Source organism: Xyrauchen texanus, chromosome 4 (assembly GCF_025860055.1).
Source record: "Xyrauchen texanus isolate HMW12.3.18 chromosome 4, RBS_HiC_50CHRs, whole genome shotgun sequence".
In the NCBI taxonomy this organism is placed as follows: Eukaryota; Metazoa; Chordata; class Actinopteri; order Cypriniformes; family Catostomidae; genus Xyrauchen; species Xyrauchen texanus.
This window is the reverse complement of record NC_068279.1, coordinates 32,024,924-32,032,849: the sequence shown is the minus strand read 5'-3', so window position 1 is coordinate 32,032,849 and position 7,926 is coordinate 32,024,924. Positions and strand designations below refer to the sequence as shown.

Genomic DNA, 7,926 nt, shown 5'->3' with positions numbered 1-7,926 from the left:
CTCCCCAAACCAACACAGACTGTGGAAACTTCACACTGGACTTCAAGCATCTTGGATTGTGTGCCTCTCCATTCTTCCTCCAGACTCTGGGACCTTGGTTTCCAAATGAGATGCAAAATTTGCTCTCATCAGAAAAGAGGACTTTGGACCACTGAGCAACAGACCAGTTCTTTTTTCTTTAGCCCACGTAAGGCGTTTGACATTTGAAGCCCATGTCCAGGACCCGTCTGTGTGTGGTGGCTCTTGATGCAGTAACTCCAGCCTCAGTCCACTCCTTGTGAAGCTCCCCACACATTTGAATGGCCTTTTCCTGACAATCCTCTCCAGGCTACGGTCATCCCTGCTGCTTGTGCACCTTTTTCTTCCACACTTTTCCCTTCCACTTAACTTTCTATTAATGTGCTTTGATACAGCACTTTGAGAACATCCAACTTCTTTTGCAATTACCTTTTGAGGCTTTCCCTCCTTGTGGAGGGTGTCAATGATGGTTTTCTGCACAACTGTCAGGTCAGCAGTCTTCCCCATGATTGTGAATTCAACTGAACCAGACTGAGAGACCATTTAAAGGCTCAGGAACCCTTTGCAGGTGTTTAGCTGATTAGAGTGTGACACTTTGAGCCTACAATACTGAACCTTTTCACAATATTCTAATTTTCTGAGATTCTGAATTTGGGGTTTTCATAAGCTGTAAGCCATAATCATCAAAATTATATCAAATAAAGGCTTGAAATATCTTACTTTGCTTGTAATGAGTCTATATAATATATTAGTTTCACCTTTTAAGTTGAATTACTGAAATTAATGAACTTTTGCACGATATTCTAATTTTTCGAGTTTCACCTGTATATGTATTTACGCTGTCAGTCATATTGGTATATATATATATATATATATATATGTATATATCTGGTCTCCGTGAATACAATCAGAGACAATGGTAACTGACAGTAAGCATTTTCGGGTAAAAAATTAAAAATAGCAACATAGCTGTGACGCAATCAGAGACAATAGTAACTGTAGCTGCATTAGCCGTGGAATCAGCTAACAAGCACATTCGGAAAGGCGATTTGTAAACACGAACGCTGGAACACGAACAGTTGGTACTGATCGATGCTTGAGAATCAAAATGTTTGCACAAACATACACACATTTCCTTCAAAAACAAAACTTGTCCGCTACGTCTTCAGTGGCTCTGATGCCGGGAGTACATGAAGACTCTTATGTTCACTTTTACAGCCAACAACAGAACACTTATGACGCTTACGAAGCTGAGACATTATTCTTCTTACTGTATCTGTTCCAGTGTGGGAATAAATGCCGGACTGTGTGTAGATCACTCAGGGGAGGTCTATGATAATAGGGTGGAGTCCGTCACCAGTCGTGGGCAAGGCCTGCTCTAATGTGATGTTAGAGCAGAAACAAAAACCATTCGTTTCGACACACTGTTTTTGATTAATAGAAATATTAGAAAGAGTAGTGGGTGACTTTTAACCTTGTATGTACAAACACCATGTAAAAGTTAATTTTGCATAATAGGTCCCCTTTAAGTTAAAATTAAAAGACTTACTCTCAATAAGAATCTACTACAATGGCCCCTTTCAATATTAATTAGTAAACATTATAGTTTACTGACAGATTTCTACAGCTAAAAAAATACTAAATGCAACAGACAATATGCATATTTTGCACAAAATTCATTTATTTTACAAGGTTAGGATACAAATTGAACATGCAAAGGCTAAAATGAAATGCATTTATTTATGATTTCGCTGGCATACCTCCAACAATATCACCTCACATTATTATTTTCAAAGTTTCAAATATCTGCACTGCAACCCTAATATGTACAGGTTTTAATAATGAGCAATATAATAGCAAGAGCTATGTATCTCAGTTAAGTCTGTCTAAAAGTAATTTACAGATTTACCTGTAAAGAGAGTGTAGACCTCAAACATTTTGTCAGCTCAAACACTTTGCTTTGACAGATGACTTAACTAACTGAAAGATGACACATTTTTTCCAACCAGCCATAAACAAAGAATGCATATTTGCGGAAAGGTTTGTATAGGAGGGAGGCAAATTGACTTACAGGATTCACTATATAGAAAAGTAACAACATACTAAATTATTTTGTGTAAAGGCCCTTTAAAATGGTTAACAATAGCCAGCATCAGAAGCATTACATTCCTACTCCCATTATTTTAGATGTGGGAAAATGTACAACACAAAACTGGTCCCTCAATGCTGCATTAATCACCACTCAAAACAACGCCAAGATCTCACCATGGCTTATTAAAAAACATCAGCAACACTATGAGGAACACATGTCTCTTTTCTCTATTCATTATGAGGAAGGTGTTAGCACTGGCAAGGGGTACTCACTAATTGGCCACCAGATGGTCATTATGTGGCATGTTTTGAGGAGAGGGTTTTGGGGTCTTGTTGTTGTTGAGCACCTGAGGTGCTTTCTGACTGGAGGTTTTAATGACAGAGGATTTATTCATGTCGTGTCATTGGTCAGACCTCTAGCCACAAGACACATATTATGGGGGTAGTTCCCAAAATGCCCAGGCCAAAGACTGGGCTAATTTACATAATGAACCTTTAGTAATGTAAGGGGCTAGGTCATTCATTTGGTTAGTGCTTCATTTGTTCATAGCTCAAATCACATGTGTTTGTATCATAAGTGTTTTGGTAAAGTTCAATACATAACTTCTATTTGCTAGTCCCTTTTATAACATGCATCAGAGAATGTCTGAGATAATGCTTCATTTTTTCATTATTCTAAATTAATAAAAAAATTCATTACACATTATATTATCAGAATAACAATTCTGAAGTCTTTTTTAAAATTGAACAATTGACATGGCGTAAGAATGTCTTATTTTTTGGTATGTGCCTCTTTAATTTAATGACAGCAAGAACAATTTCCCATTAATTTTACATCATAAATATACTTTTTTTTTTTAACCCTTTAAACTTTATTTACATGAAAATTTGAACTGAAAAATATATATATATATATATGAGATTTTAAATGTGGTCTTAGCTTTTTTTCTGTTCTTGGACCCCAATCTGTCTTTGTTTTGTTCCCTTAGTTCAACATTTTTAATTATCGTTAAACACAGCAGCAACAAGAAAGAAACTTTATGATCTTCAGCCAGAAACTTTCTGATGCATATTCCTTTTCCAATTATATATGACCAATTTATGATGTGGTGTCATGAGTGCAAATATTTGGTTTCAGTGTTCTTTCTGGGATTAAACCCATATTATGCTTCAATGTCTAAAAATGCATGCACATGCACAGAGTATAATGTGCACCTCTTCAGCCAAGCTCCCCATGTAAACTGGTTTGCCTAATTTACATTGGATCATGAGCAGAGGTCATTTGATTTTGGAGAAAGACTTTGCTTGAGGTCACCAATACATTTTCCAGATGAGCCAGAACATGATCAAACAGTTTGTAAGTGGAACCATGCAATTTTTTGACATAATGATATTAAAGATGGCAGTTTGGTTGCCCAAAAGCAAAATAAATATAAAAAATGTATGGCAAGCTCACCATAATTTAGGGGCTTGATTGCATTTGTAATTGTTATAGGGATGAAGTGACAAATACAAATTATAAAATTTTAAATAAAAAACAGGCCTGCGCTAAAGACTTAAGTCTACCAAGTGGGTAAGAAGAAAAGTAAATGCTGTCTAATGCTTTCCACAGGAACCTGAACTCAGGCTAATATTACAATTTTTAATACCTCCTCGCTGAAGTTTGGGGAATACGAATCATATGTCCTTCAGGAAAATCTAGCTGTTTATTGTTTTATTGAGAGGCTATTTTGAGATGCATTATGTTTACATATTCATTTTAAAGGGATAGTACATCCAAAAATGAAATGTATCTAATTATTTACTCACCCTCGTGCAATTTTCAGATGTGTATCACTTTTTCTTTCTATCTTCTGCTAAACACAAATTAAGATTTTTAAAAGTATATATTCAGCTCTGTAGGTCCATAGAATATGGAATGAATGGTGACCCGACTTTGAAAGACATTATAAAAGTAATTCTTACGACACCAGTGGTTAAATCCATATCTTCAGAAGCGATATGATAGGTGTTGGTGAGAAACAGATCATTATAAGTCCTTTTTTACTATAAATCTATTTTCACACAGCCCTATGTATGCTCATGCGCAAAAATGTGCCAATGCGTTGTTCCTGGCAGGTTACTCAGCCTTACAGGATCCATATGGTTAGGATCAAGGCATGGTAGGGTTAGGATATATGCGGACTCCCAGGAAACAAACTGAGGCACCTTTGTACAATGGGCACAGTCATGCAAGTTCTTCTTTTGGTTTTGCCGATTCACATTCCTGGTGCATAGCACAACCTATTGGGCAGAGTGCAGAATTGATAATAATAATAATAAAAAAGACTGTAAATGAGTAAATGATTAGATCATTTTCATTTTGGGTGAACCATCCCTTTAAGAATAGTTCACCCAAAAATGTAAATTCAGTGACAATTACTTACACATCTTCATGTTGTTCTAAACCCATATTACTTTCTTTCTTCCATGGAACACCACAGAATTTTAGCAGAATGTCTGAGCTGCTCTCTTCCATACAAATAAAATGGATGGGCCCTGAGTCTATCAAGCTCAAAAAAGGACCATCAATGCAGTCCATACAAATTCTGAAGCCATTCAATAGCTTTATGTAAGGAACAGACTAAATTTAAAGCATTATTCACTGAAACTCTTAAAAATCTTGCTTGACAGCTTTTGTCACCATTCACTCTCACTAAATGGAAAACAGCAGCTTCAGCATTCTGTTATAAATTACTCCTTTTGGGTTTGAAAATAAAAAGTATGAAAATAAAAATGAGGATAAATAAATGATGACAAAATATACTTTTTTGGGTGAACTATTCCTTTAAGTATCAAAACCTTGATTACTTTAAGCAAAACGTATCAATAAACTTTTATCTTGCTGTAAATGTGTCACTCCAGAAAAAGACTGGTGAGCCATGTTACTGTTCAAATGTGCTGGAGAGTCTTGATCCAGAACACTAAACACATCCAGCTCTCGTCCTCCTACACTGTGGTTTCTGTGCAAAGGAAGCTCAGTTTGCTTAGATCAACGGACCATTCTAACCCCTTTTGTCCTGGTGCCCGATGAAACATATGGTGAGAATCTACACCAGTCAGGGAGATTCTTTGATGGAAGATTCTTGGAGTGCTCGCCGGCTCTGTGGTATATATCACGTAAGGCCAGGGGTCAACAAAAGAGAAGATCAGACTTCAGTCTCTATTTCCCTCCCTCCCTATGCAATAAGTGAAAGGTGCCATGTGTTGTTCCTGGAGGCTACTCAGCCTTAATATGGTTAGGAGTAGGGCGGGGGTGGCGTTAGGACTTCTGCTGCCTCACAGGAACACACTGAGGAAACTTTGTACAACGGGCATTGAACGCCTTCAGTAAAAGTTTCTCGTGTTGCAATGTTTGTAGTATGGGAGAGCAACACCACCATGTGGATGTCAGAGTAATTGCAACAGATGACATATTTTTGATCAGGAAACACCTTGAGACTTCTTAATATCCATAATAGCTGAAAATAAATTATATATTCATAATCATAACAGCAGCACTTACGTATTATTTTCCTTGCATCTGACATTATGCCACACAAAGCCTGCAACCACAATGAGTGAAACCTTAATGCTTTTTCATATAGTATGTACTAGATTATTAAATGTTTTCCATCAGTCCGATTTTCAAGTTCTTTCCATAACTGACTACAATACAGCTATGCATTTTGTCTGGCTACAATTCAGACCAATGCAACTGGTTAACATCCAGCCATTTAACTGAGAACATTAATTGTTGGCATATTTAAAGTTGTTGAAAGAAGGTAAACATAATGCAACATACAATAATTGCCTCTTAATGTGTCCACAAATCTTGGTCCAATTTAATATACGTATGTGGAAAACAATATGCCAGTTTAAAAGTAACACAACACACTGATTTATTTATTGCCAAAAACATTTACAATCAGTATTACGTTTACCCTTTATCACTCTGATTATATGGGCAGGCAAACACGTGAATCTTGCATTTCATACATACGCCAATAGTTTCATGTTTTCATGCGTCCTGAGTGATATAGTGTTCTGTTAGGTCCTGGTTTGTGCTAAAAAAAAGTCCCCCTTGTTTATAAATAAAAGAATTAGATCCTATCCTATACATTTCAATATGATATTTTATTTACAGCATCAATTTATCTGACATATCGTTTTCTGTGTTGGTGTTTGAAGGCTTTCCAGTATGTGGTTATCAACTTTAAATAAAAAAGTCCAATACCAAAATTTGGTGGAATGACACAACTGTTAACCTATTGGTCAAACTGTCAATACTTTGTATGCAAATGAAAATCCTGTTGGTGTTTGGTTATCCACATTGTGATGAGACACTGCTTCTCTGGTGGACTGGGTTCTTCATCAATTTGGTTGATATTGTCGGATCATTTAGACCAAATTGTATGGCGGCCATAAACTGGAAGAACTGGGCCTGAAATTCAGTCTCTGGCTTTGCTTTCTCCCAGAGTCGCTTCTCCTTGGGAGCAAGTTCATTTCCTTCAGGTATCTAAAACAGAAATTGAAAAAAGGATTCTCAGAGTTTTTTTTTTATTTTTTTTATTTGGTGAGCAATGTAGAATAACAAACAAACTATGGGGAAAGACATCCTTACCTCAGCAGATATTCTAAGCAGCCATAATTTCTCCTCATCTGAAAAGTCCATTGCAGAACTGAAACAAGTTCATAACGTCTCAATTAATAACTAATTGGCTCCAAAGAAATGACTAGACATTCAAGCCGACTGCAGACTTGTAAAGTATAAATGTACTGAGTTGCTATACGGCTCTTTATTCATAAAGCTATATGCGTAAGTGAAAGTGAAAATAAACCGTACAATAGTTCAACAGAAGAAAATAAAAACAGTTTTAGACAACTGTTTGAGGCTGATTTGTGTGTAAAACTCGCTTTCACATTTACAAATTAAATGTCAGAAAATACATTCTGTTTGGGTTTCTGGCTTTCTGATTTGGGGTCAGCTTTATATAGCTTATAGCTACTTGACGTTTACAAATATTCGACATTACGTATGGCTCCAAAACAATGGTCAAAAATAATGTCCTACCATTAGGTTCTAGTGTTTCTATTCATTTGTCGATGACTTACCTTTTATCAAATGCTACAAGCAATTATTTAAAGCAAGATCCTTTCTCGTTAAACGCAGCGCTGCGTTCGGTTGAATCATTTAACTAAAACTGTAAAAATAGCTGAAGCTTGTTTGTCAGTAAACATCCTGCAGACGAAGATTGTCAGCTGTGAAAACGACCGGCTGCAATTAAAGCTGAGGGTAAAAATATCCTATTTTCACCAATACATTTCGAATATGCTACAATGCCAAATATTTAAATTCGCTAATAGTGCCCGACTCGCGCTTTCTTGGATGAGCGATCTCCAGTCACACTAGCGATTTCTTAGAAATCATCCGCATGAAACCAACTGAAAGTGAAAGTAAACTGGAGTATTGTGTAAGGGTTGTAAACAAACCCAGTCAACCAACCATAATGAGTCTATTGTGTTCCCGTATGTTTATTATGAAGAGGAAATAACAGCTTACATCGCTTCCAATTTGAATTTAAATCTAAGTCAACATAAGCGAGACATTTTTATTCCATTGGCAATAAACCAGACCCAATTTTAGGAAAACATAAGACATGATCATCATTTACCCATACAACTACATTGATAGAAAAGTTCCTTTCCAATAACAGAGTATCCAGCTAGCTCACAATGAACATAAATTTTTATAAAATAATATTACTGATTTAAAATTAACCATACAGATCCAAATGA

General features: G+C 36.2%; 1 long non-coding RNA gene across 1 annotated transcript; it reads right to left on the bottom strand.

Moving 5' to 3' along the window:
• Window positions 1–6,021: 6,021 nt before the first annotated feature.
• LOC127635930 (uncharacterized) lies at window positions 6,022–7,553 on the bottom strand. Its single transcript, XR_007969531.1, has 3 exons — window positions 7,243–7,553; window positions 6,752–6,809; window positions 6,022–6,646 (listed from the first exon to the last, which is right to left on the bottom strand). It is a non-coding gene; the product is annotated as an uncharacterized LOC127635930 (long non-coding RNA).
• Between the last annotated feature and the right edge of the window lie 373 nt (window positions 7,554–7,926).